The sequence below is a fragment of the Misgurnus anguillicaudatus genome, chromosome 10 (assembly GCF_027580225.2).
Source record: "Misgurnus anguillicaudatus chromosome 10, ASM2758022v2, whole genome shotgun sequence".
In the NCBI taxonomy this organism is placed as follows: Eukaryota; Metazoa; Chordata; class Actinopteri; order Cypriniformes; family Cobitidae; genus Misgurnus; species Misgurnus anguillicaudatus.
This window is the reverse complement of record NC_073346.2, coordinates 7,642,076-7,666,642: the sequence shown is the minus strand read 5'-3', so window position 1 is coordinate 7,666,642 and position 24,567 is coordinate 7,642,076. Positions and strand designations below refer to the sequence as shown.

General features: G+C 43.9%; 36 non-coding genes across 36 annotated transcripts; 15 read left to right on the top strand and 21 right to left on the bottom strand.

Annotated features, from left to right (window-relative positions):
* Window positions 1-310: 310 nt before the first annotated feature.
* On the bottom strand, window positions 311-425 carry LOC141367534 (U5 spliceosomal RNA). The gene has a single exon (XR_012371886.1). It is a non-coding gene; the product is annotated as a U5 spliceosomal RNA (small nuclear RNA).
* Window positions 426-1,350: 925 nt separating this feature from the next.
* On the bottom strand, window positions 1,351-1,422 carry trnag-ucc (transfer RNA glycine (anticodon UCC)). Its single transcript has one exon. It is a non-coding gene; the product is annotated as a tRNA-Gly (tRNA).
* Window positions 1,423-1,623: 201 nt separating this feature from the next.
* trnad-guc (transfer RNA aspartic acid (anticodon GUC)) lies at window positions 1,624-1,695 on the top strand. Its single transcript has one exon. It is a non-coding gene; the product is annotated as a tRNA-Asp (tRNA).
* An 851-nt stretch (window positions 1,696-2,546) lies between these two features.
* Window positions 2,547-2,657, bottom strand: LOC141367570 (U5 spliceosomal RNA). Its single transcript, XR_012371922.1, has one exon. It is a non-coding gene; the product is annotated as a U5 spliceosomal RNA (small nuclear RNA).
* A 708-nt stretch (window positions 2,658-3,365) lies between these two features.
* Window positions 3,366-3,437, top strand: trnad-guc (transfer RNA aspartic acid (anticodon GUC)). Its single transcript has one exon. It is a non-coding gene; the product is annotated as a tRNA-Asp (tRNA).
* A 118-nt stretch (window positions 3,438-3,555) lies between these two features.
* trnag-ucc (transfer RNA glycine (anticodon UCC)) lies at window positions 3,556-3,627 on the bottom strand. Its single transcript has one exon. It is a non-coding gene; the product is annotated as a tRNA-Gly (tRNA).
* Window positions 3,628-3,828: 201 nt separating this feature from the next.
* On the top strand, window positions 3,829-3,900 carry trnad-guc (transfer RNA aspartic acid (anticodon GUC)). The gene has a single exon. It is a non-coding gene; the product is annotated as a tRNA-Asp (tRNA).
* Window positions 3,901-4,751: 851 nt separating this feature from the next.
* LOC141367569 (U5 spliceosomal RNA) lies at window positions 4,752-4,862 on the bottom strand. The gene has a single exon (XR_012371921.1). It is a non-coding gene; the product is annotated as a U5 spliceosomal RNA (small nuclear RNA).
* Window positions 4,863-5,565: 703 nt separating this feature from the next.
* trnad-guc (transfer RNA aspartic acid (anticodon GUC)) lies at window positions 5,566-5,637 on the top strand. The gene has a single exon. It is a non-coding gene; the product is annotated as a tRNA-Asp (tRNA).
* A 118-nt stretch (window positions 5,638-5,755) lies between these two features.
* Window positions 5,756-5,827, bottom strand: trnag-ucc (transfer RNA glycine (anticodon UCC)). The gene has a single exon. It is a non-coding gene; the product is annotated as a tRNA-Gly (tRNA).
* Window positions 5,828-6,028: 201 nt separating this feature from the next.
* trnad-guc (transfer RNA aspartic acid (anticodon GUC)) lies at window positions 6,029-6,100 on the top strand. The gene has a single exon. It is a non-coding gene; the product is annotated as a tRNA-Asp (tRNA).
* Window positions 6,101-6,951: 851 nt separating this feature from the next.
* Window positions 6,952-7,066, bottom strand: LOC141367523 (U5 spliceosomal RNA). Its single transcript, XR_012371875.1, has one exon. It is a non-coding gene; the product is annotated as a U5 spliceosomal RNA (small nuclear RNA).
* A 735-nt stretch (window positions 7,067-7,801) lies between these two features.
* On the top strand, window positions 7,802-7,873 carry trnad-guc (transfer RNA aspartic acid (anticodon GUC)). Its single transcript has one exon. It is a non-coding gene; the product is annotated as a tRNA-Asp (tRNA).
* Window positions 7,874-7,991: 118 nt separating this feature from the next.
* On the bottom strand, window positions 7,992-8,063 carry trnag-ucc (transfer RNA glycine (anticodon UCC)). The gene has a single exon. It is a non-coding gene; the product is annotated as a tRNA-Gly (tRNA).
* A 201-nt stretch (window positions 8,064-8,264) lies between these two features.
* Window positions 8,265-8,336, top strand: trnad-guc (transfer RNA aspartic acid (anticodon GUC)). Its single transcript has one exon. It is a non-coding gene; the product is annotated as a tRNA-Asp (tRNA).
* An 851-nt stretch (window positions 8,337-9,187) lies between these two features.
* Window positions 9,188-9,302, bottom strand: LOC141367522 (U5 spliceosomal RNA). Its single transcript, XR_012371874.1, has one exon. It is a non-coding gene; the product is annotated as a U5 spliceosomal RNA (small nuclear RNA).
* Window positions 9,303-10,500: 1,198 nt separating this feature from the next.
* Window positions 10,501-10,572, top strand: trnad-guc (transfer RNA aspartic acid (anticodon GUC)). Its single transcript has one exon. It is a non-coding gene; the product is annotated as a tRNA-Asp (tRNA).
* Window positions 10,573-11,423: 851 nt separating this feature from the next.
* Window positions 11,424-11,538, bottom strand: LOC141367532 (U5 spliceosomal RNA). Its single transcript, XR_012371884.1, has one exon. It is a non-coding gene; the product is annotated as a U5 spliceosomal RNA (small nuclear RNA).
* Window positions 11,539-12,463: 925 nt separating this feature from the next.
* Window positions 12,464-12,535, bottom strand: trnag-ucc (transfer RNA glycine (anticodon UCC)). Its single transcript has one exon. It is a non-coding gene; the product is annotated as a tRNA-Gly (tRNA).
* Window positions 12,536-12,736: 201 nt separating this feature from the next.
* On the top strand, window positions 12,737-12,808 carry trnad-guc (transfer RNA aspartic acid (anticodon GUC)). The gene has a single exon. It is a non-coding gene; the product is annotated as a tRNA-Asp (tRNA).
* An 851-nt stretch (window positions 12,809-13,659) lies between these two features.
* LOC141367521 (U5 spliceosomal RNA) lies at window positions 13,660-13,774 on the bottom strand. Its single transcript, XR_012371873.1, has one exon. It is a non-coding gene; the product is annotated as a U5 spliceosomal RNA (small nuclear RNA).
* Window positions 13,775-14,699: 925 nt separating this feature from the next.
* On the bottom strand, window positions 14,700-14,771 carry trnag-ucc (transfer RNA glycine (anticodon UCC)). The gene has a single exon. It is a non-coding gene; the product is annotated as a tRNA-Gly (tRNA).
* A 201-nt stretch (window positions 14,772-14,972) lies between these two features.
* trnad-guc (transfer RNA aspartic acid (anticodon GUC)) lies at window positions 14,973-15,044 on the top strand. Its single transcript has one exon. It is a non-coding gene; the product is annotated as a tRNA-Asp (tRNA).
* An 851-nt stretch (window positions 15,045-15,895) lies between these two features.
* On the bottom strand, window positions 15,896-16,010 carry LOC141367520 (U5 spliceosomal RNA). Its single transcript, XR_012371872.1, has one exon. It is a non-coding gene; the product is annotated as a U5 spliceosomal RNA (small nuclear RNA).
* A 925-nt stretch (window positions 16,011-16,935) lies between these two features.
* trnag-ucc (transfer RNA glycine (anticodon UCC)) lies at window positions 16,936-17,007 on the bottom strand. The gene has a single exon. It is a non-coding gene; the product is annotated as a tRNA-Gly (tRNA).
* Window positions 17,008-17,208: 201 nt separating this feature from the next.
* trnad-guc (transfer RNA aspartic acid (anticodon GUC)) lies at window positions 17,209-17,280 on the top strand. The gene has a single exon. It is a non-coding gene; the product is annotated as a tRNA-Asp (tRNA).
* An 851-nt stretch (window positions 17,281-18,131) lies between these two features.
* LOC141367519 (U5 spliceosomal RNA) lies at window positions 18,132-18,246 on the bottom strand. The gene has a single exon (XR_012371871.1). It is a non-coding gene; the product is annotated as a U5 spliceosomal RNA (small nuclear RNA).
* Window positions 18,247-19,171: 925 nt separating this feature from the next.
* trnag-ucc (transfer RNA glycine (anticodon UCC)) lies at window positions 19,172-19,243 on the bottom strand. The gene has a single exon. It is a non-coding gene; the product is annotated as a tRNA-Gly (tRNA).
* A 201-nt stretch (window positions 19,244-19,444) lies between these two features.
* On the top strand, window positions 19,445-19,516 carry trnad-guc (transfer RNA aspartic acid (anticodon GUC)). Its single transcript has one exon. It is a non-coding gene; the product is annotated as a tRNA-Asp (tRNA).
* Window positions 19,517-20,367: 851 nt separating this feature from the next.
* On the bottom strand, window positions 20,368-20,482 carry LOC141367518 (U5 spliceosomal RNA). The gene has a single exon (XR_012371870.1). It is a non-coding gene; the product is annotated as a U5 spliceosomal RNA (small nuclear RNA).
* A 925-nt stretch (window positions 20,483-21,407) lies between these two features.
* On the bottom strand, window positions 21,408-21,479 carry trnag-ucc (transfer RNA glycine (anticodon UCC)). The gene has a single exon. It is a non-coding gene; the product is annotated as a tRNA-Gly (tRNA).
* A 201-nt stretch (window positions 21,480-21,680) lies between these two features.
* On the top strand, window positions 21,681-21,752 carry trnad-guc (transfer RNA aspartic acid (anticodon GUC)). Its single transcript has one exon. It is a non-coding gene; the product is annotated as a tRNA-Asp (tRNA).
* Window positions 21,753-22,603: 851 nt separating this feature from the next.
* On the bottom strand, window positions 22,604-22,718 carry LOC141367517 (U5 spliceosomal RNA). The gene has a single exon (XR_012371869.1). It is a non-coding gene; the product is annotated as a U5 spliceosomal RNA (small nuclear RNA).
* Window positions 22,719-23,453: 735 nt separating this feature from the next.
* On the top strand, window positions 23,454-23,525 carry trnad-guc (transfer RNA aspartic acid (anticodon GUC)). Its single transcript has one exon. It is a non-coding gene; the product is annotated as a tRNA-Asp (tRNA).
* Window positions 23,526-23,643: 118 nt separating this feature from the next.
* On the bottom strand, window positions 23,644-23,715 carry trnag-ucc (transfer RNA glycine (anticodon UCC)). The gene has a single exon. It is a non-coding gene; the product is annotated as a tRNA-Gly (tRNA).
* A 201-nt stretch (window positions 23,716-23,916) lies between these two features.
* trnad-guc (transfer RNA aspartic acid (anticodon GUC)) lies at window positions 23,917-23,988 on the top strand. Its single transcript has one exon. It is a non-coding gene; the product is annotated as a tRNA-Asp (tRNA).
* The last annotated feature ends 579 nt before the right edge of the window (window positions 23,989-24,567 follow it).

The window sequence follows — 24,567 nt, the reverse complement described above, 5'->3', positions numbered from 1 at the left end:
GTAATAAAACTGACCCGAGTTTACCTGACCATATTAGACACTGGTCATTTGTGACCAACTCCCCCTAGTGGTGATCCATCGGATTTTCGAAACGTTTCGAAAGAGTTATGACGTAATGAAGCCTCGTTTGCTAAAATCACGTGACTTGGCCAGTTTGAAACAAGCTCCGAGCAAATTGATTCGAAACGATAGATTTTGAAAAGTTTCGAAGCCTCATAAAGCGGTGCTTCGGAAGCGACCATCGTTACTGAACACCTCGCGACAAACCAGACCATAATGAAAGATTTTCTGCAATTGACCAAAGTTACGCAGCTCTGCTGTGAGCAGAGCACCCAAAAATACAATAAACTCACAACGTCCTCCTCCACGGAAATCTTTAGTAAAAGGCGAAAGATTTATACGTAGTTGAAAGAAAACTTGAGTTATGTCCAACAAACCTCGACCCAGTGTGCTCCCTGTGCCACACCATAATGTTCAAAAAGGGTAATTTCTGGTTCAGGATCCACACAGACCCTTCCACCTGGGAGGAGCAAAAGAGGTAGAAATACGTTCCTGCGCAAAATAAAGACACAGGCACAGGCTACTAACATGTCACAGTGTGATCTTTTGCTGAGAGGTTTTGGGGAATGAAACTCTGTGCACATTACACAGAGGATGCACCGGCACAGGTTATCTCCAATCTCCATCCCATAAATTTCCATAGCCTCTAGGGAAAAAAAGGAAAAAGAAAGGGCCCCAACAGAAGAACAAGGTCTAAGACCTTCAGCTTAATAGATCATTTTCACTTCAAAAATTCTTTTTGGGATTATGATAGCTGGTGTTAGGGCAGGGTGTAGTTTATGGTTAATTTATTTCAGGTAAATAGTAAAAAAGCAAGGGGATGGATTGAGGTTCAGAATGGGGTAGGGTTGTCCTTTTAATGTACCGATCTAAGGGGTTTACTGATTTTGGGGTAAGGAAGGTAGTTGGCTGGGGCAGAAGCAGGGAATGCTTTTTAAAAAAGAAGGTAAAGAAACTTTTTAAAATATAAACAAGCAGACAAAATAAACAAAAATACAGGGGGAATAAACAGGAAGGCTGTCCTCACAAATGGGGAGCGTGTGTTATATGCTGCGTTTTGGATTGGGGATCCGGCTCGACGACTCACCCTGGGCGTAAGATCCTCGTTAGTATAGTGGACAGTATCTCCGCCTGTCACGCAGAAGACCGGGGTTCGATTCCCCGACGGGGAGACGTCCTTTTCGTTTGACTTCTCAAACAACTTGCACGAGCCACCTTTACGCATCAAAATCGGCTGAAGAAGTGCGCTGCGTTGCTCTCGTTCTCACGATGTGGTCGAGCAAAAAGCAATGCGTTGGCCGGGAATCGAACCCGGGTCAACTGCTTGGAAGGCAGCTATGCTCACCACTATACCACCAACGCAGGCAGAAAGGTGTTGCTCAACAGGACCTGTGAATGTCCTGAACCAACTGTTGTTTTAGAGCTGCACTGAATTGATCATGGATTCAGTCGATTCCCTTCCTCGCCTCCTGCTGGTGTCTGTAACTTGATAACCACAGAATCCCAAGAGTCCTCTTTCGAAGGGGAGGTTGGCCGGCGTGATGCCCGTGCGAGAGAGAGAAGTCCTCGTTAGTATAGTGGACAGTATCTCCGCCTGTCACGCGGAAGACCGGGGTTCGATTCCCCGACGGGGAGGTTTGCTTTGTTTCTGGAGTGCCGATTGAAATGTAAGATTTAATGCACGAGCTGAGCGCTGCTGTTCGTTTGCCGTTTTCGCACCTCTCGCCGTCCCTATGTTGGAGGCACAAGTCTCCTTTGTTTAAAGCCACTGAACACTGGTGATGGGAGCAACGAAACTTTTCGAAGCTTCGAATCTATTGAACCAATCGCTTCGGAAATTGATTCAGTTCTTCGAAGCGTTCGAAACACCACACTCGCTGGCGACACCTGCTGGTCAAAATAGTGTTAAAGCAGATCTTTCCAAACATTTTACACTTTATTTTACAAAATAATAGCAAGATTTGTATTAAAACATGTTTAAAAAAATTATTTAACCTTATTAAGACATAATTAAAAGTGTATTGTGTGTTTTTCAGTTGTATTTAGGGCAAACAAATCATTAAAACCATCTCCCCTTTTAATTATGCACATTTTTGTCATTAAATCTGTCTATAAACAAAAAGTAAACAAAATGGTAGTGTTACTAGCCAGAAGGATGCATGTTTTATGAACTTGCGTAATAAAACTGACCCGAGTTTACCTGACCATATTAGACACTGGTCATTTGTGACCAACTCCCCCTAGTGGTGATCCATCGGATTTTCGAAACGTTTCGAAAGAGTTATGACGTAATGAAGCCTCGTTTGCTAAAATCACGTGACTTGGCCAGTTTGAAACAAGCTCCGAGCAAATTGATTCGAAACGAGAGATTTTGAAAAGTTTCGAAGCCTCATAAAGCGGTGCTTCGGAAGCGACCATCGTTACTGAACACCTCGCGACAAACCAGACCATAATGAAAGATTTTCTGCAATTGACCAAAGTTACGCAGCTCTGCTGTGAGCAGAGCACCCAAAAATACAATAAACTCACAACGTCCTCCTCCACGGAAATCTTTAGTAAAAGGCGAAAGATTTACAACAAACCTCGACCCAGTGTGCTCCCTGTGCCACACCATAATGTTCAAAAAGGGTAATTTCTGGTTCAGGATCCACACAGACCCTTCCACCTGGGAGGAGCAAAAGAGGTAGAAATACGTTCCTGCGCAAAATAAAGACACAGGCACAGGCTACTAACATGTCACAGTGTGATCTTTTGCTGAGAGGTTTTGGGGAATGAAACTCTGTGCACATTACACAGAGGATGCACCGGCACAGGTTATCTCCAATCTCCATCCCATTAATTTCCATAGCCTCTAGGGAAAAAAAGGAAAAAGAAAGGGCCCCAACAGAAGAACAAGGTCTAAGACCTTCAGCTTAATAGATCATTTTCACTTCAAAAATTCTTTTTGGGATTATGATAGCTGGTGTTAGGGCAGGGTGTAGTTTATGGTTAATTTATTTCAGGTAAATAGTAAAAAAGCAAGGGGATGGATTGAGGTTCAGAATGGGGTAGGGTTGTCCTTTTAAAGTACCGATCTAAGGGGTTTACTGATTTTGGGGTAAGGAAGGTAGTTGGCTGGGGCAGAAGCAGGGAATGCTTTTTAAAAAAGAAGGTAAAGAAACTTTTTAAAATATAAACAAGCAGACAAAATAAACAAAAATACAGGGGGAATAAACAGGAAGGCTGTCCTCACAAATGGGGAGCGTGTGTTATATGCTGCGTTTTGGATTGGGGATCCGGCTCGACGACTCACCCTGGGCGTAAGATCCTCGTTAGTATAGTGGACAGTATCTCCGCCTGTCACGCGGAAGACCGGGGTTCGATTCCCCGACGGGGAGACGTCCTTTTCGTTTGACTTCTCAAACAACTTGCACGAGCCACCTTTACGCATCAAAATCGGCTGAAGAAGTGCGCTGCGTTGCTCTCGTTCTCACGATGTGGTCGAGCAAAAAGCAATGCGTTGGCCGGGAATCGAACCCGGGTCAACTGCTTGGAAGGCAGCTATGCTCACCACTATACCACCAACGCAGGCAGAAAGGTGTTGCTCAACAGGACCTGTGAATGTCCTGAACCAACTGTTGTTTTAGAGCTGCACTGAATTGATCATGGATTCAGTCGATTCCCTTCCTCGCCTCCTGCTGGTGTCTGTAACTTGATAACCACAGAATCCCAAGAGTCCTCTTTCGAAGGGGAGGTTGGCCGGCGTGATGCCCGTGCGAGAGAGAGAAGTCCTCGTTAGTATAGTGGACAGTATCTCCGCCTGTCACGCGGAAGACCGGGGTTCGATTCCCCGACGGGGAGGTTTGCTTTGTTTCTGGAGTGCCGATTGAAATGTAAGATTTAATGCACGAGCTGAGCGCTGCTGTTCGTTTGCCGTTTTCGCACCTCTCGCCGTCCCTATGTTGGAGGCACAAGTCTCCTTTGTTTAAAGCCACTGAACACTGGTGATGGGAGCAACGAAACTTTTCGAAGCTTCGAATCTATTGAACCAATCGCTTCGGAAATTGATTCAGTTCTTCGAAGCGTTCGAAACACCACACTCGCTGGCGACACCTGCTGGTCAAAATAGTGTTAAAGCAGATCTTTCCAAACATTTTACACTTTATTTTACAAAATAATAGCAAGATTTGTATTAAAACATGTTTAAAAAAATTATTTAACCTTATTAAGACATAATTAAAAGTGTATTGTGTGTTTTTCAGTTGTATTTAGGGCAAACAAATCATTAAAACCATCTCCCCTTTTAATTATGCACATTTTTGTCATTAAATCTGTCTATAAACAAAAAGTAAACAAAATGGTAGTGTTACTAGCCAGAAGGATGCATGTTTTATGAACTTGCGTAATAAAACTGACCCGAGTTTACCTGACCATATTAGACACTGGTCATTTGTGACCAACTCCCCCTAGTGGTGATCCATCGGATTTTCGAAACGTTTCGAAAGAGTTATGACGTAATGAAGCCTCGTTTGCTAAAATCACGTGACTTGGCCAGTTTGAAACAAGCTCCGAGCAAATTGATTCGAAACGAGAGATTTTGAAAAGTTTCGAAGCCTCATAAAGCGGTGCTTCGGAAGCGACCATCGTTACTGAACACCTCGCGACAAACCAGACCATAATGAAAGATTTTCTGCAATTGACCAAAGTTACGCAGCTCTGCTGTGAGCAGAGCACCCAAAAATACAATAAACTCACAACGTCCTCCTCCACGGAAATCTTTAGTAAAAGGCGAAAGATTTACAACAAACCTCGACCCAGTGTGCTCCCTGTGCCACACCATAATGTTCAAAAAGGGTAATTTCTGGTTCAGGATCCACACAGACCCTTCCACCTGGGAGGAGCAAAAGAGGTAGAAATACGTTCCTGCGCAAAATAAAGACACAGGCACAGGCTACTAACATGTCACAGTGTGATCTTTTGCTGAGAGGTTTTGGGGAATGAAACTCTGTGCACATTACACAGAGGATGCACCGGCACAGGTTATCTCCAATCTCCATCCCATTAATTTCCATAGCCTCTAGGGAAAAAAAGGAAAAAGAAAGGGCCCCAACAGAAGAACAAGGTCTAAGACCTTCAGCTTAATAGATCATTTTCACTTCAAAAATTCTTTTTGGGATTATGATAGCTGGTGTTAGGGCAGGGTGTAGTTTATGGTTAATTTATTTCAGGTAAATAGTAAAAAAGCAAGGGGATGGATTGAGGTTCAGAATGGGGTAGGGTTGTCCTTTTAAAGTACCGATCTAAGGGGTTTACTGATTTTGGGGTAAGGAAGGTAGTTGGCTGGGGCAGAAGCAGGGAATGCTTTTTAAAAAAGAAGGTAACTTTTTAAAATATAAACAAGCAGACAAAATAAACAAAAATACAGGGGGAATAAACAGGAAGGCTGTCCTCACAAATGGGGAGCGTGTGTTATATGCTGCGTTTTGGATTGGGGATCCGGCTCGACGACTCACCCTGGGCGTAAGATCCTCGTTAGTATAGTGGACAGTATCTCCGCCTGTCACGCGGAAGACCGGGGTTCGATTCCCCGACGGGGAGACGTCCTTTTCGTTTGACTTCTCAAACAACTTGCACGAGCCACCTTTACGCATCAAAATCGGCTGAAGAAGTGCGCTGCGTTGCTCTCGTTCTCACGGTGTGGTCGAGCAAAAAGCAATGCGTTGGCCGGGAATCGAACCCGGGTCAACTGCTTGGAAGGCAGCTATGCTCACCACTATACCACCAACGCAGGCAGAAAGGTGTTGCTCAACAGGACCTGTGAATGTCCTGAACCAACTGTTGTTTTAGAGCTGCACTGAATTGATCATGGATTCAGTCGATTCCCTTCCTCGCCTCCTGCTGGTGTCTGTAACTTGATAACCACAGAATCCCAAGAGTCCTCTTTCGAAGGGGAGGTTGGCCGGCGTGATGCCCGTGCGAGAGAGAGAAGTCCTCGTTAGTATAGTGGACAGTATCTCCGCCTGTCACGCGGAAGACCGGGGTTCGATTCCCCGACGGGGAGGTTTGCTTTGTTTCTGGAGTGCCGATTGAAATGTAAGATTTAATGCACGAGCTGAGCGCTGCTGTTCGTTTGCCGTTTTCGCACCTCTCGCCGTCCCTATGTTGGAGGCACAAGTCTCCTTTGTTTAAAGCCACTGAACACTGGTGATGGGAGCAACGAAACTTTTCGAAGCTTCGAATCTATTGAACCAATCGCTTCGGAAATTGATTCAGTTCTTCGAAGCGTTCGAAACACCACACTCGCTGGCGACACCTGCTGGTCAAAATAGTGTTAAAGCAGATCTTTCCAAACATTTTACACTTTATTTTACAAAATAATAGCAAGATTTGTATTAAAACATGTTTAAAAAAATTATTTAACCTTATTAAGACATAATTAAAAGTGTATTGTGTGTTTTTCAGTTGTATTTAGGGCAAACAAATCATTAAAACCATCTCCCCTTTTAATTATGCACATTTTTGTCATTAAATCTGTCTATCAACAAAAAGTAAACAAAATGGTAGTGTTACTAGCCAGAAGGATGCATGTTTTATGAACTTGCGTAATAAAACTGACCCGAGTTTACCTGACCATATTAGACACTGGTCATTTGTGACCAACTCCCCCTAGTGGTGATCCATCGGATTTTCGAAACGTTTCGAAAGAGTTATGACGTAATGAAGCCTCGTTTGCTAAAATCACGTGACTTGGCCAGTTTGAAACAAGCTCCGAGCAAATTGATTCGAAACGATAGATTTTGAAAAGTTTCGAAGCCTCATAAAGCGGTGCTTCGGAAGCGACCATCGTTACTGAACACCTCGCGACAAACCAGACCATAATGAAAGATTTTCTGCAATTGACCAAAGTTACGCAGCTCTGCTGTGAGCAGAGCACCCAAAAATACAATAAACTCACAACGTCCTCCTCCACGGAAATCTTTAGTAAAAGGCGAAAGATTTATACGTAGTTGAAGGAAAACTTGAGTTATGTCCAACAAACCTCGACCCAGTGTGCTCCCTGTGCCACACCATAATGTTCAAAAAGGGTAATTTCTGGTTCAGGATCCACACAGACCCTTCCACCTGGGAGGAGCAAAAGAGGTAGAAATACGTTCCTGCGCAAAATAAAGACACAGGCACAGGCTACTAACATGTCACAGTGTGATCTTTTGCTGAGAGGTTTTGGGGAATGAAACTCTGTGCACATTACACAGAGGATGCACCGGCACAGGTTATCTCCAATCTCCATCCCATTAATTTCCATAGCCTCTAGGGAAAAAAAGGAAAAAGAAAGGGCCCCAACAGAAGAACAAGGTCTAAGACCTTCAGCTTAATAGATCATTTTCACTTCAAAAATTCTTTTTGGGATTATGATAGCTGGTGTTAGGGCAGGGTGTAGTTTATGGTTAATTTATTTCAGGTAAATAGTAAAAAAGCAAGGGGATGGATTGAGGTTCAGAATGGGGTAGGGTTGTCCTTTTAAAGTACCGATCTAAGGGGTTTACTGATTTTGGGGTAAGGAAGGTAGTTGGCTGGGGCAGAAGCAGGGAATGCTTTTTAAAAAAGAAGGTAAAGAAACTTTTTAAAATATAAACAAGCAGACAAAATAAACAAAAATACAGGGGGAATAAACAGGAAGGCTGTCCTCACAAATGGGGAGCGTGTGTTATATGCTGCGTTTTGGATTGGGGATCCGGCTCGACGACTCACCCTGGGCGTAAGATCCTCGTTAGTATAGTGGACAGTATCTCCGCCTGTCACGCGGAAGACCGGGGTTCGATTCCCCGACGGGGAGACGTCCTTTTCGTTTGACTTCTCAAACAACTTGCACGAGCCACCTTTACGCATCAAAATCGGCTGAAGAAGTGCGCTGCGTTGCTCTCGTTCTCACGGTGTGGTCGAGCAAAAAGCAATGCGTTGGCCGGGAATCGAACCCGGGTCAACTGCTTGGAAGGCAGCTATGCTCACCACTATACCACCAACGCAGGCAGAAAGGTGTTGCTCAACAGGACCTGTGAATGTCCTGAACCAACTGTTGTTTTAGAGCTGCACTGAATTGATCATGGATTCAGTCGATTCCCTTCCTCGCCTCCTGCTGGTGTCTGTAACTTGATAACCACAGAATCCCAAGAGTCCTCTTTCGAAGGGGAGGTTGGCCGGCGTGATGCCCGTGCGAGAGAGAGAAGTCCTCGTTAGTATAGTGGACAGTATCTCCGCCTGTCACGCGGAAGACCGGGGTTCGATTCCCCGACGGGGAGGTTTGCTTTGTTTCTGGAGTGCCGATTGAAATGTAAGATTTAATGCACGAGCTGAGCGCTGCTGTTCGTTTGCCGTTTTCGCACCTCTCGCCGTCCCTATGTTGGAGGCACAAGTCTCCTTTGTTTAAAGCCACTGAACACTGGTGATGGGAGCAACGAAACTTTTCGAAGCTTCGAATCTATTGAACCAATCGCTTCGGAAATTGATTCAGTTCTTCGAAGCGTTCGAAACACCACACTCGCTGGCGACACCTGCTGGTCAAAATAGTGTTAAAGCAGATCTTTCCAAACATTTTACACTTTATTTTACAAAATAATAGCAAGATTTGTATTAAAACATGTTTAAAAAAATTATTTAACCTTATTAAGACATAATTAAAAGTGTATTGTGTGTTTTTCAGTTGTATTTAGGGCAAACAAATCATTAAAACCATCTCCCCTTTTAATTATGCACATTTTTGTCATTAAATCTGTCTATCAACAAAAAGTAAACAAAATGGTAGTGTTACTAGCCAGAAGGATGCATGTTTTATGAACTTGCGTAATAAAACTGACCCGAGTTTACCTGACCATATTAGACACTGGTCATTTGTGACCAACTCCCCCTAGTGGTGATCCATCGGATTTTCGAAACGTTTCGAAAGAGTTATGACGTAATGAAGCCTCGTTTGCTAAAATCACGTGACTTGGCCAGTTTGAAACAAGCTCCGAGCAAATTGATTCGAAACGAGAGATTTTGAAAAGTTTCGAAGCCTCATAAAGCGGTGCTTCGGAAGCGACCATCGTTACTGAACACCTCGCGACAAACCAGACCATAATGAAAGATTTTCTGCAATTGACCAAAGTTACGCAGCTCTGCTGTGAGCAGAGCACCCAAAAATACAATAAACTCACAACGTCCTCCTCCACGGAAATCTTTAGTAAAAGGCGAAAGATTTATACGTAGTTGAAGGAAAACTTGAGTTATGTCCAACAAACCTCGACCCAGTGTGCTCCCTGTGCCACACCATAATGTTCAAAAAGGGTAATTTCTGGTTCAGGATCCACACAGACCCTTCCACCTGGGAGGAGCAAAAGAGGTAGAAATACGTTCCTGCGCAAAATAAAGACACAGGCACAGGCTACTAACATGTCACAGTGTGATCTTTTGCTGAGAGGTTTTGGGGAATGAAACTCTGTGCACATTACACAGAGGATGCACCGGCACAGGTTATCTCCAATCTCCATCCCATTAATTTCCATAGCCTCTAGGGAAAAAAAGGAAAAAGAAAGGGCCCCAACAGAAGAACAAGGTCTAAGACCTTCAGCTTAATAGATCATTTTCACTTCAAAAATTCTTTTTGGGATTATGATAGCTGGTGTTAGGGCAGGGTGTAGTTTATGGTTAATTTATTTCAGGTAAATAGTAAAAAAGCAAGGGGATGGATTGAGGTTCAGAATGGGGTAGGGTTGTCCTTTTAAAGTACCGATCTAAGGGGTTTACTGATTTTGGGGTAAGGAAGGTAGTTGGCTGGGGCAGAAGCAGGGAATGCTTTTTAAAAAAGAAGGTAAAGAAACTTTTTAAAATATAAACAAGCAGACAAAATAAACAAAAATACAGGGGGAATAAACAGGAAGGCTGTCCTCACAAATGGGGAGCGTGTGTTATATGCTGCGTTTTGGATTGGGGATCCGGCTCGACGACTCACCCTGGGCGTAAGATCCTCGTTAGTATAGTGGACAGTATCTCCGCCTGTCACGCAGAAGACCGGGGTTCGATTCCCCGACAGGGAGACGTCCTTTTCGTTTGACTTCTCAAACAACTTGCACGAGCCACCTTTACGCATCAAAATCGGCTGAAGAAGTGCGCTGCGTTGCTCTCGTTCTCACGATGTGGTCGAGCAAAAAGCAATGCGTTGGCCGGGAATCGAATCCGGGTCAACTGCTTGGAAGGCAGCTATGCTCACCACTATACCACCAACGCAGGCAGAAAGGTGTTGCTCAACAGGACCTGTGAATGTCCTGAACCAACTGTTGTTTTAGAGCTGCACTGAATTGATCATGGATTCAGTCGATTCCCTTCCTCGCCTCCTGCTGGTGTCTGTAACTTGATAACCACAGAATCCCAAGAGTCCTCTTTCGAAGGGGAGGTTGGCCGGCGTGATGCCCGTGCGAGAGAGAGAAGTCCTCGTTAGTATAGTGGACAGTATCTCCGCCTGTCACGCGGAAGACCGGGGTTCGATTCCCCGACGGGGAGGTTTGCTTTGTTTCTGGAGTGCCGATTGAAATGTAAGATTTAATGCACGAGCTGAGCGCTGCTGTTCGTTTGCCGTTTTCGCACCTCTCGCCGTCCCTATGTTGGAGGCACAAGTCTCCTTTGTTTAAAGCCACTGAACACTGGTGATGGGAGCAACGAAACTTTTCGAAGCTTCGAATCTATTGAACCAATCGCTTCGGAAATTGATTCAGTTCTTCGAAGCGTTCGAAACACCACACTCGCTGGCGACACCTGCTGGTCAAAATAGTGTTAAAGCAGATCTTTCCAAACATTTTACACTTTATTTTACAAAATAATAGCAAGATTTGTATTAAAACATGTTTAAAAAAATTATTTAACCTTATTAAGACATAATTAAAAGTGTATTGTGTGTTTTTCAGTTGTATTTAGGGCAAACAAATCATTAAAACCACCTCCCCTTTTAATTATGCACATTTTTGTCATTAAATCTGTCTATAAACAAAAAGTAAACAAAATGGTAGTGTTACTAGCCAGAAGGATGCATGTTTTATGAACTTGCGTAATAAAACTGACCCGAGTTTACCTGACCATATTAGACACTGGTCATTTGTGACCAACTCCCCCTAGTGGTGATCCATCAGATTTTCGAAACGTTTCGAAAGAGTTATGACGTAATGAAGCCTCGTTTGCTAAAATCACGTGACTTGGCCAGTTTGAAACAAGCTCCGAGCAAATTGATTCGAAACGAGAGACTTTGAAAAGTTTCGAAGCCTCATAAAGCGGTGCTTCGGAAGCGACCATCGTTACTGAACACCTCGCGACAAACCAGACCATAATGAAAGATTTTCTGCAATTGACCAAAGTTACGCAGCTCTGCTGTGAGCAGAGCACCCAAAAATACAATAAACTCACAACGTCCTCCTCCACGGAAATCTTTAGTAAAAGGCGAAAGATTTTTACGTAGTTGAAGGAAAACTTGAGTTATGTCCAACAAACCTCGACCCAGTGTGCTCCCTGTGCCACACCATAATGTTCAAAAAGGGTAATTTCTGGTTCAGGATCCACACAGACCCTTCCACCTGGGAGGAGCAAAAGAGGTAGAAATACGTTCCTGCGCAAAATAAAGACACAGGCACAGGCTACTAACATGTCACAGTGTGATCTTTTGCTGAGAGGTTTTGGGGAATGAAACTCTGTGCACATTACACAGAGGATGCACCGGCACAGGTTATCTCCAATCTCCATCCCATTAATTTCCATAGCCTCTAGGGAAAAAAAGGAAAAAGAAAGGGCCCCAACAGAAGAACAAGGTCTAAGACCTTCAGCTTAATAGATCATTTTCACTTCAAAAATTCTTTTTGGGATTATGATAGCTGGTGTTAGGGCAGGGTGTAGTTTATGGTTAATTTATTTCAGGTAAATAGTAAAAAAGCAAGGGGATGGATTGAGGTTCAGAATGGGGTAGGGTTGTCCTTTTAAAGTACCGATCTAAGGGGTTTACTGATTTTGGGGTAAGGAAGGTAGTTGGCTGGGGCAGAAGCAGGGAATGCTTTTTAAAAAAGAAGGTAAAGAAACTTTTTAAAATATAAACAAGCAGACAAAATAAACAAAAATACAGGGGGAATAAACAGGAAGGCTGTCCTCACAAATGGGGAGCGTGTGTTATATGCTGCGTTTTGGATTGGGGATCCGGCTCGACGACTCACCCTGGGCGTAAGATCCTCGTTAGTATAGTGGACAGTATCTCCGCCTGTCACGCAGAAGACCGGGGTTCGATTCCCCGACGGGGAGACGTCCTTTTCGTTTGACTTCTCAAACAACTTGCACGAGCCACCTTTACGCATCAAAATCGGCTGAAGAAGTGCGCTGCGTTGCTCTCGTTCTCACGATGTGGTCGAGCAAAAAGCAATGCGTTGGCCGGGAATCGAACCCGGGTCAACTGCTTGGAAGGCAGCTATGCTCACCACTATACCACCAACGCAGGCAGAAAGGTGTTGCTCAACAGGACCTGTGAATGTCCTGAACCAACTGTTGTTTTAGAGCTGCACTGAATTGATCATGGATTCAGTCGATTCCCTTCCTCGCCTCCTGCTGGTGTCTGTAACTTGATAACCACAGAATCCCAAGAGTCCTCTTTCGAAGGGGAGGTTGGCCGGCGTGATGCCCGTGCGAGAGAGAGAAGTCCTCGTTAGTATAGTGGACAGTATCTCCGCCTGTCACGCGGAAGACCGGGGTTCGATTCCCCGACGGGGAGGTTTGCTTTGTTTCTGGAGTGCCGATTGAAATGTAAGATTTAATGCACGAGCTGAGCGCTGCTGTTCGTTTGCCGTTTTCGCACCTCTCGCCGTCCCTATGTTGGAGGCACAAGTCTCCTTTGTTTAAAGCCACTGAACACTGGTGATGGGAGCAACGAAACTTTTCGAAGCTTCGAATCTATTGAACCAATCGCTTCGGAAATTGATTCAGTTCTTCGAAGCGTTCGAAACACCACACTCGCTGGCGACACCTGCTGGTCAAAATAGTGTTAAAGCAGATCTTTCCAAACATTTTACACTTTATTTTACAAAATAATAGCAAGATTTGTATTAAAACATGTTTAAAAAAATTATTTAACCTTATTAAGACATAATTAAAAGTGTATTGTGTGTTTTTCAGTTGTATTTAGGGCAAACAAATCATTAAAACCATCTCCCCTTTTAATTATGCACATTTTTGTCATTAAATCTGTCTATCAACAAAAAGTAAACAAAATGGTAGTGTTACTAGCCAGAAGGATGCATGTTTTATGAACTTGCGTAATAAAACTGACCCGAGTTTACCTGACCATATTAGACACTGGTCATTTGTGACCAACTCCCCCTAGTGGTGATCCATCAGATTTTCGAAACGTTTCGAAAGAGTTATGACGTAATGAAGCCTCGTTTGCTAAAATCACGTGACTTGGCCAGTTTGAAACAAGCTCCGAGCAAATTGATTCGAAACGAGAGATTTTGAAAAGTTTCGAAGCCTCATAAAGCGGTGCTTCGGAAGCGACCATCGTTACTGAACACCTCGCGACAAACCAGACCATAATGAAAGATTTTCTGCAATTGACCAAAGTTACGCAGCTCTGCTGTGAGCAGAGCACCCAAAAATACAATAAACTCACAACGTCCTCCTCCACGGAAATCTTTAGTAAAAGGCGAAAGATTTATACGTAGTTGAAGGAAAACTTGAGTTATGTCCAACAAACCTCGACCCAGTGTGCTCCCTGTGCCACACCATAATGTTCAAAAAGGGTAATTTCTGGTTCAGGATCCACACAGACCCTTCCACCTGGGAGGAGCAAAAGAGGTAGAAATACGTTCCTGCGCAAAATAAAGACACAGGCACAGGCTACTAACATGTCACAGTGTGATCTTTTGCTGAGAGGTTTTGGGGAATGAAACTCTGTGCACATTACACAGAGGATGCACCGGCACAGGTTATCTCCAATCTCCATCCCATTAATTTCCATAGCCTCTAGGGAAAAAAAGGAAAAAGAAAGGGCCCCAACAGAAGAACAAGGTCTAAGACCTTCAGCTTAATAGATCATTTTCACTTCAAAAATTCTTTTTGGGATTATGATAGCTGGTGTTAGGGCAGGGTGTAGTTTATGGTTAATTTATTTCAGGTAAATAGTAAAAAAGCAAGGGGATGGATTGAGGTTCAGAATGGGGTAGGGTTGTCCTTTTAAAGTACCGATCTAAGGGGTTTACTGATTTTGGGGTAAGGAAGGTAGTTGGCTGGGGCAGAAGCAGGGAATGCTTTTTAAAAAAGAAGGTAAAGAAACTTTTTAAAATATAAACAAGCAGACAAAATAAACAAAAATACAGGGGGAATAAACAGGAAGGCTGTCCTCACAAATGGGGAGCGTGTGTTATATGCTGCGTTTTGGATTGGGGATCCGGCTCGACGACTCACCCTGGGCGTAAGATCCTCGTTAGTATAGTGGACAGTATCTCCGCCTGTCACGCAGAAGACCGGGGTTCGATTCCCCGACAGGGAGACGTCCTTTTCGTTTGACTTCTCAAACAACTTGCACGAGCCACCTTTACGCATCAAAATCGGCTGAAGAAGTGCGCTGCGTTGCTCTCGTTCTCACGATGTGGTCGAGCAAAAAGCAATGCGTTGGCCGGGAATCGAACCCGGGTCAACTGCTTGGAAGGCAGCTATGCTCACCACTATACCACCAACGCAGGCAGAAAGGTGTTGCTCAACAGGACCTGTGAATGTCCTGAACCAACTGTTGTTTTAGAGCTGCACTGAATTGATCATGGATTCAGTCGATTCCCTTCCTCGCCTCCTGCTGGTGTCTGTAACTTGATAACCACAGAATCCCAAGAGTCCTCTTTCGAAGGGGAGGTTGGCCGGCGTGATGCCCGTGCGAGAGAGAGAAGTCCTCGTTAGTATAGTGGACAGTATCTCCGCCTGTCACGCGGAAGACCGGGGTTCGATTCCCCGACGGGGAGGTTTGCTTTGTTTCTGGAGTGCCGATTGAAATGTAAGATTTAATGCACGAGCTGAGCGCTGCTGTTCGTTTGCCGTTTTCGCACCTCTCGCCGTCCCTATGTTGGAGGCACAAGTCTCCTTTGTTTAAAGCCACTGAACACTGGTGATGGGAGCAACGAAACTTTTCGAAGCTTCGAATCTATTGAACCAATCGCTTCGGAAATTGATTCAGTTCTTCGAAGCGTTCGAAACACCACACTCGCTGGCGACACCTGCTGGTCAAAATAGTGTTAAAGCAGATCTTTCCAAACATTTTACACTTTATTTTACAAAATAATAGCAAGATTTGTATTAAAACATGTTTAAAAAAATTATTTAACCTTATTAAGACATAATTAAAAGTGTATTGTGTGTTTTTCAGTTGTATTTAGGGCAAACAAATCATTAAAACCATCTCCCCTTTTAATTATGCACATTTTTGTCATTAAATCTGTCTATAAACAAAAAGTAAACAAAATGGTAGTGTTACTAGCCAGAAGGATGCATGTTTTATGAACTTGCGTAATAAAACTGACCCGAGTTTACCTGACCATATTAGACACTGGTCATTTGTGACCAACTCCCCCTAGTGGTGATCCATCGGATTTTCGAAACGTTTCGAAAGAGTTATGACGTAATGAAGCCTCGTTTGCTAAAATCACGTGACTTGGCCAGTTTGAAACAAGCTCCGAGCAAATTGATTCGAAACGAGAGATTTTGAAAAGTTTCGAAGCCTCATAAAGCGGTGCTTCGGAAGCGACCATCGTTACTGAACACCTCGCGACAAACCAGACCATAATGAAAGATTTTCTGCAATTGACCAAAGTTACGCAGCTCTGCTGTGAGCAGAGCACCCAAAAATACAATAAACTCACAACGTCCTCCTCCACGGAAATCTTTAGTAAAAGGCGAAAGATTTATACGTAGTTGAAGGAAAACTTGAGTTATGTCCAACAAACCTCGACCCAGTGTGCTCCCTGTGCCACACCATAATGTTCAAAAAGGGTAATTTCTGGTTCAGGATCCACACAGACCCTTCCACCTGGGAGGAGCAAAAGAGGTAGAAATACGTTCCTGCGCAAAATAAAGACACAGGCACAGGCTACTAACATGTCACAGTGTGATCTTTTGCTGAGAGGTTTTGGGGAATGAAACTCTGTGCACATTACACAGAGGATGCACCGGCACAGGTTATCTCCAATCTCCATCCCATTAATTTCCATAGCCTCTAGGGAAAAAAAGGAAAAAGAAAGGGCCCCAACAGAAGAACAAGGTCTAAGACCTTCAGCTTAATAGATCATTTTCACTTCAAAAATTCTTTTTGGGATTATGATAGCTGGTGTTAGGGCAGGGTGTAGTTTATGGTTAATTTATTTCAGGTAAATAGTAAAAAAGCAAGGGGATGGATTGAGGTTCAGAATGGGGTAGGGTTGTCCTTTTAAAGTACCGATCTAAGGGGTTTACTGATTTTGGGGTAAGGAAGGTAGTTGGCTGGGGCAGAAGCAGGGAATGCTTTTTAAAAAAGAAGGTAAAGAAACTTTTTAAAATATAAACAAGCAGACAAAATAAACAAAAATACAGGGGGAATAAACAGGAAGGCTGTCCTCACAAATGGGGAGCGTGTGTTATATGCTGCGTTTTGGATTGGGGATCCGGCTCGACGACTCACCCTGGGCGTAAGATCCTCGTTAGTATAGTGGACAGTATCTCCGCCTGTCACGCAGAAGACCGGGGTTCGATTCCCCGACAGGGAGACGTCCTTTTCGTTTGACTTCTCAAACAACTTGCACGAGCCACCTTTACGCATCAAAATCGGCTGAAGAAGTGCGCTGCGTTGCTCTCGTTCTCACGATGTGGTCGAGCAAAAAGCAATGCGTTGGCCGGGAATCGAACCCGGGTCAACTGCTTGGAAGGCAGCTATGCTCACCACTATACCACCAACGCAGGCAGAAAGGTGTTGCTCAACAGGACCTGTGAATGTCCTGAACCAACTGTTGTTTTAGAGCTGCACTGAATTGATCATGGATTCAGTCGATTCCCTTCCTCGCCTCCTGCTGGTGTCTGTAACTTGATAACCACAGAATCCCAAGAGTCCTCTTTCGAAGGGGAGGTTGGCCGGCGTGATGCCCGTGCGAGAGAGAGAAGTCCTCGTTAGTATAGTGGACAGTATCTCCGCCTGTCACGCGGAAGACCGGGGTTCGATTCCCCGACGGGGAGGTTTGCTTTGTTTCTGGAGTGCCGATTGAAATGTAAGATTTAATGCACGAGCTGAGCGCTGCTGTTCGTTTGCCGTTTTCGCACCTCTCGCCGTCCCTATGTTGGAGGCACAAGTCTCCTTTGTTTAAAGCCACTGAACACTGGTGATGGGAGCAACGAAACTTTTCGAAGCTTCGAATCTATTGAACCAATCGCTTCGGAAATTGATTCAGTTCTTCGAAGCGTTCGAAACACCACACTCGCTGGCGACACCTGCTGGTCAAAATAGTGTTAAAGCAGATCTTTCCAAACATTTTACACTTTATTTTACAAAATAATAGCAAGATTTGTATTAAAACATGTTTAAAAAAATTATTTAACCTTATTAAGACATAATTAAAAGTGTATTGTGTGTTTTTCAGTTGTATTTAGGGCAAACAAATCATTAAAACCATCTCCCCTTTTAATTATGCACATTTTTGTCATTAAATCTGTCTATCAACAAAAAGTAAACAAAATGGTAGTGTTACTAGCCAGAAGGATGCATGTTTTATGAACTTGCGTAATAAAACTGACCCGAGTTTACCTGACCATATTAGACACTGGTCATTTGTGACCAACTCCCCCTAGTGGTGATCCATCAGATTTTCGAAACGTTTCGAAAGAGTTATGACGTAATGAAGCCTCGTTTGCTAAAATCACGTGACTTGGCCAGTTTGAAACAAGCTCCGAGCAAATTGATTCGAAACGAGAGATTTTGAAAAGTTTCGAAGCCTCATAAAGCGGTGCTTCGGAAGCGACCATCGTTACTGAACACCTCGCGACAAACCAGACCATAATGAAAGATTTTCTGCAATTGACCAAAGTTACGCAGCTCTGCTGTGAGCAGAGCACCCAAAAATACAATAAACTCACAACGTCCTCCTCCACGGAAATCTTTAGTAAAAGGCGAAAGATTTATACGTAGTTGAAGGAAAACTTGAGTTATGTCCAACAAACCTCGACCCAGTGTGCTCCCTGTGCCACACCATAATGTTCAAAAAGGGTAATTTCTGGTTCAGGATCCACACAGACCCTTCCACCTGGGAGGAGCAAAAGAGGTAGAAATACGTTCCTGCGCAAAATAAAGACACAGGCACAGGCTACTAACATGTGACAGTGTGATCTTTTGCTGAGAGGTTTTGGGGAATGAAACTCTGTGCACATTACACAGAGGATGCACCGGCACAGGTTATCTCCAATCTCCATCCCATTAATTTCCATAGCCTCTAGGGAAAAAAAGGAAAAAGAAAGGGCCCCAACAGAAGAACAAGGTCTAAGACCTTCAGCTTAATAGATCATTTTCACTTCAAAAATTCTTTTTGGGATTATGATAGCTGGTGTTAGGGCAGGGTGTAGTTTATGGTTAATTTATTTCAGGTAAATAGTAAAAAAGCAAGGGGATGGATTGAGGTTCAGAATGGGGTAGGGTTGTCCTTTTAAAGTACCGATCTAAGGGGTTTACTGATTTTGGGGTAAGGAAGGTAGTTGGCTGGGGCAGAAGCAGGGAATGCTTTTTAAAAAAGAAGGTAAAGAAACTTTTTAAAATATAAACAAGCAGACAAAATAAACAAAAATACAGGGGGAATAAACAGGAAGGCTGTCCTCACAAATGGGGAGCGTGTGTTATATGCTGCGTTTTGGATTGGGGATCCGGCTCGACGACTCACCCTGGGCGTAAGATCCTCGTTAGTATAGTGGACAGTATCTCCGCCTGTCACGCAGAAGACCGGGGTTCGATTCCCCGACGGGGAGACGTCCTTTTCGTTTGACTTCTCAAACAACTTGCACGAGCCACCTTTACGCATCAAAATCGGCTGAAGAAGTGCGCTGCGTTGCTCTCGTTCTCACGATGTGGTCGAGCAAAAAGCAATGCGTTGGCCGGGAATCGAACCCGGGTCAACTGCTTGGAAGGCAGCTATGCTCACCACTATACCACCAACGCAGGCAGAAAGGTGTTGCTCAACAGGACCTGTGAATGTCCTGAACCAACTGTTGTTTTAGAGCTGCACTGAATTGATCATGGATTCAGTCGATTCCCTTCCTCGCCTCCTGCTGGTGTCTGTAACTTGATAACCACAGAATCCCAAGAGTCCTCTTTCGAAGGGGAGGTTGGCCGGCGTGATGCCCGTGCGAGAGAGAGAAGTCCTCGTTAGTATAGTGGACAGTATCTCCGCCTGTCACGCGGAAGACCGGGGTTCGATTCCCCGACGGGGAGGTTTGCTTTGTTTCTGGAGTGCCGATTGAAATGTAAGATTTAATGCACGAGCTGAGCGCTGCTGTTCGTTTGCCGTTTTCGCACCTCTCGCCGTCCCTATGTTGGAGGCACAAGTCTCCTTTGTTTAAAGCCACTGAACACTGGTGATGGGAGCAACGAAACTTTTCGAAGCTTCGAATCTATTGAACCAATCGCTTCGGAAATTGATTCAGTTCTTCGAAGCGTTCGAAACACCACACTCGCTGGCGACACCTGCTGGTCAAAATAGTGTTAAAGCAGATCTTTCCAAACATTTTACACTTTATTTTACAAAATAATAGCAAGATTTGTTATAAAACATGTTTAAAAAAATTATTTAACCTTATTAAGACATAATTAAAAGTGTATTGTGTGTTTTTCAGTTGTATTTAGGGCAAACAAATCATTAAAACCATCTCCCCTTTTAATTATGCACATTTTTGTCATTAAATCTGTCTATAAACAAAAAGTAAACAAAATGGTAGTGTTACTAGCCAGAAGGATGCATGTTTTATGAACTTGCGTAATAAAACTGACCCGAGTTTACCTGATCATATTAGACACTGGTCATTTGTGACCAACTCCCCCTAGTGGTGATCCATCGGATTTTCGAAACGTTTCGAAAGAGTTATGACGTAATGAAGCCTCGTTTGCTAAAATCACGTGACTTGGCCAGTTTGAAACAAGCTCCGAGCAAATTGATTCGAAACGATAGATTTTGAAAAGTTTCGAAGCCTCATAAAGCGGTGCTTCGGAAGCGACCATCGTTACTGAACACCTCGCGACAAACCAGACCATAATGAAAGATTTTCTGCAATTGACCAAAGTTACGCAGCTCTGCTGTGAGCAGAGCACCCAAAAATACAATAAACTCACAACGTCCTCCTCCACGGAAATCTTTAGTAAAAGGCGAAAGATTTATACGTAGTTGAAGGAAAACTTGAGTTATGTCCAACAAACCTCGACCCAGTGTGCTCCCTGTGCCACACCATAATGTTCAAAAAGGGTAATTTCTGGTTCAGGATCCACACAGACCCTTCCACCTGGGAGGAGCAAAAGAGGTAGAAATACGTTCCTGCGCAAAATAAAGACACAGGCACAGGCTACTAACATGTCACAGTGTGATCTTTTGCTGAGAGGTTTTGGGGAATGAAACTCTGTGCACATTACACAGAGGATGCACCGGCACAGGTTATCTCCAATCTCCATCCCATTAATTTCCATAGCCTCTAGGGAAAAAAAGGAAAAAGAAAGGGCCCCAACAGAAGAACAAGGTCTAAGACCTTCAGCTTAATAGATCATTTTCACTTCAAAAATTCTTTTTGGGATTATGATAGCTGGTGTTAGGGCAGGGTGTAGTTTATGGTTAATTTATTTCAGGTAAATAGTAAAAAAGCAAGGGGATGGATTGAGGTTCAGAATGGGGTAGGGTTGTCCTTTTAAAGTACCGATCTAAGGGGTTTACTGATTTTGGGGTAAGGAAGGTAGTTGGCTGGGGCAGAAGCAGGGAATGCTTTTTAAAAAAGAAGGTAAAGAAACTTTTTAAAATATAAACAAGCAGACAAAATAAACAAAAATACAGGGGGAATAAACAGGAAGGCTGTCCTCACAAATGGGGAGCGTGTGTTATATGCTGCGTTTTGGATTGGGGATCCGGCTCGACGACTCACCCTGGGCGTAAGATCCTCGTTAGTATAGTGGACAGTATCTCCGCCTGTCACGCAGAAGACCGGGGTTCGATTCCCCGACGGGGAGACGTCCTTTTCGTTTGACTTCTCAAACAACTTGCACGAGCCACCTTTACGCATCAAAATCGGCTGAAGAAGTGCGCTGCGTTGCTCTCGTTCTCACGATGTGGTCGAGCAAAAAGCAATGCGTTGGCCGGGAATCGAACCCGGGTCAACTGCTTGGAAGGCAGCTATGCTCACCACTATACCACCAACGCAGGCAGAAAGGTGTTGCTCAACAGGACCTGTGAATGTCCTGAACCAACTGTTGTTTTAGAGCTGCACTGAATTGATCATGGATTCAGTCGATTCCCTTCCTCGCCTCCTGCTGGTGTCTGTAACTTGATAACCACAGAATCCCAAGAGTCCTCTTTCGAAGGGGAGGTTGGCCGGCGTGATGCCCGTGCGAGAGAGAGAAGTCCTCGTTAGTATAGTGGACAGTATCTCCGCCTGTCACGCGGAAGACCGGGGTTCGATTCCCCGACGGGGAGGTTTGCTTTGTTTCTGGAGTGCCGATTGAAATGTAAGATTTAATGCACGAGCTGAGCGCTGCTGTTCGTTTGCCGTTTTCGCACCTCTCGCCGTCCCTATGTTGGAGGCACAAGTCTCCTTTGTTTAAAGCCACTGAACACTGGTGATGGGAGCAACGAAACTTTTCGAAGCTTCGAATCTATTGAACCAATCGCTTCGGAAATTGATTCAGTTCTTCGAAGCGTTCGAAACACCACACTCGCTGGCGACACCTGCTGGTCAAAATAGTGTTAAAGCAGATCTTTCCAAACATTTTACACTTTATTTTACAAAATAATAGCAAGATTTGTATTAAAACATGTTTAAAAAAATTATTTAACCTTATTAAGACATAATTAAAAGTGTATTGTGTGTTTTTCAGTTGTATTTAGGGCAAACAAATCATTAAAACCATCTCCCCTTTTAATTATGCACATTTTTGTCATTAAATCTGTCTATAAACAAAAAGTAAACAAAATGGTAGTGTTACTAGCCAGAAGGATGCATGTTTTATGAACTTGCGTAATAAAACTGACCCGAGTTTACCTGATCATATTAGACACTGGTCATTTGTGACCAACTCCCCCTAGTGGTGATCCATCGGATTTTCGAAACGTTTCGAAAGAGTTATGACGTAATGAAGCCTCGTTTGCTAAAATCACGTGACTTGGCCAGTTTGAAACAAGCTCCGAGCAAATTGATTCGAAACGAGAGATTTTGAAAAGTTTCGAAGCCTCATAAAGCGGTGCTTCGGAAGCGACCATCGTTACTGAACACCTCGCGACAAACCAGACCATAATGAAAGATTTTCTGCAATTGACCAAAGTTACGCAGCTCTGCTGTGAGCAGAGCACCCAAAAATACAATAAACTCACAACGTCCTCCTCCACGGAAATCTTTAGTAAAAGGCGAAAGATTTATACGTAGTTGAAGGAAAACTTGAGTTATGTCCAACAAACCTCGACCCAGTGTGCTCCCTGTGCCACACCATAATGTTCAAAAAGGGTAATTTCTGGTTCAGGATCCACACAGACCCTTCCACCTGGGAGGAGCAAAAGAGGTAGAAATACGTTCCTGCGCAAAATAAAGACACAGGCACAGGCTACTAACATGTCACAGTGTGATCTTTTGCTGAGAGGTTTTGGGGAATGAAACTCTGTGCACATTACACAGAGGATGCACCGGCACAGGTTATCTCCAATCTCCATCCCATTAATTTCCATAGCCTCTAGGGAAAAAAAGGAAAAAGAAAGGGCCCCAACAGAAGAACAAGGTCTAAGACCTTCAGCTTAATAGATCATTTTCACTTCAAAAATTCTTTTTGGGATTATGATAGCTGGTGTTAGGGCAGGGTGTAGTTTATGGTTAATTTATTTCAGGTAAATAGTAAAAAAGCAAGGGGATGGATTGAGGTTCAGAATGGGGTAGGGTTGTCCTTTTAAAGTACCGATCTAAGGGGTTTACTGATTTTGGGGTAAGGAAGGTAGTTGGCTGGGGCAGAAGCAGGGAATGCTTTTTAAAAAAGAAGGTAAAGAAACTTTTTAAAATATAAACAAGCAGACAAAATAAACAAAAATACAGGGGGAATAAACAGGAAGGCTGTCCTCACAAATGGGGAGCGTGTGTTATATGCTGCGTTTTGGATTGGGGATCCGGCTCGACGACTCACCCTGGGCGTAAGATCCTCGTTAGTATAGTGGACAGTATCTCCGCCTGTCACGCGGAAGACCGGGGTTCGATTCCCCGACGAGGAGACATCCTTTTCGTTTGACTTCTCAAACAACTTGCACGAGCCACCTTTACGCATCAAAATCGGCTGAAGAAGTGCGCTGCGTTGCTCTCGTTCTCACGATGTGGTCGAGCAAAAAGCAATGCGTTGGCCGGGAATCGAACCCGGGTCAACTGCTTGGAAGGCAGCTATGCTCACCACTATACCACCAACGCATGCAGAAAGGTGTTGCTCAACAGGACCTGTGAATGTCCTGAACCAACTGTTGTTTTAGAGCTGCACTGAATTGATCATGGATTCAGTCGATTCCCTTCCTCGCCTCCTGCTGGTGTCTGTAACTTGATAACCACAGAATCCCAAGAGTCCTCTTTCGAAGGGGAGGTTGGCCGGCGTGATGCCCGTGCGAGAGAGAGAAGTCCTCGTTAGTATAGTGGACAGTATCTCCGCCTGTCACGCGGAAGACCGGGGTTCGATTCCCCGACGGGGAGGTTTGCTTTGTTTCTGGAGTGCCGATTGAAATGTAAGATTTAATGCACGAGCTGAGCGCTGCTGTTCGTTTGCCGTTTTCGCACCTCTCGCCGTCCCTATGTTGGAGGCACAAGTCTCCTTTGTTTAAAGCCACTGAACACTGGTGATGGGAGCAACGAAACTTTTCGAAGCTTCGAATCTATTGAACCAATCGCTTCGGAAATTGATTCAGTTCTTCGAAGCGTTCGAAACACCACACTCGCTGGCGACACCTGCTGGTCAAAATAGTGTTAAAGCAGATCTTTCCAAACATTTTACACTTTATTTTACAAAATAATAGCAAGATTTGTATTAAAACATGTTTAAAAAAATTATTTAACCTTATTAAGACATAATTAAAAGTGTATTGTGTGTTTTTCAGTTGTATTTAGGGCAAACAAATCATTAAAACCATCTCCCCTTTTAATTATGCACATTTTTGTCATTAAATCTGTCTATAAACAAAAAGTAAACAAAATGGTAGTGTTACTAGCCAGAAGGATGCATGTTTTATGAACTTGCGTAATAAAACTGACCCGAGTTTACCTGACCATATTAGA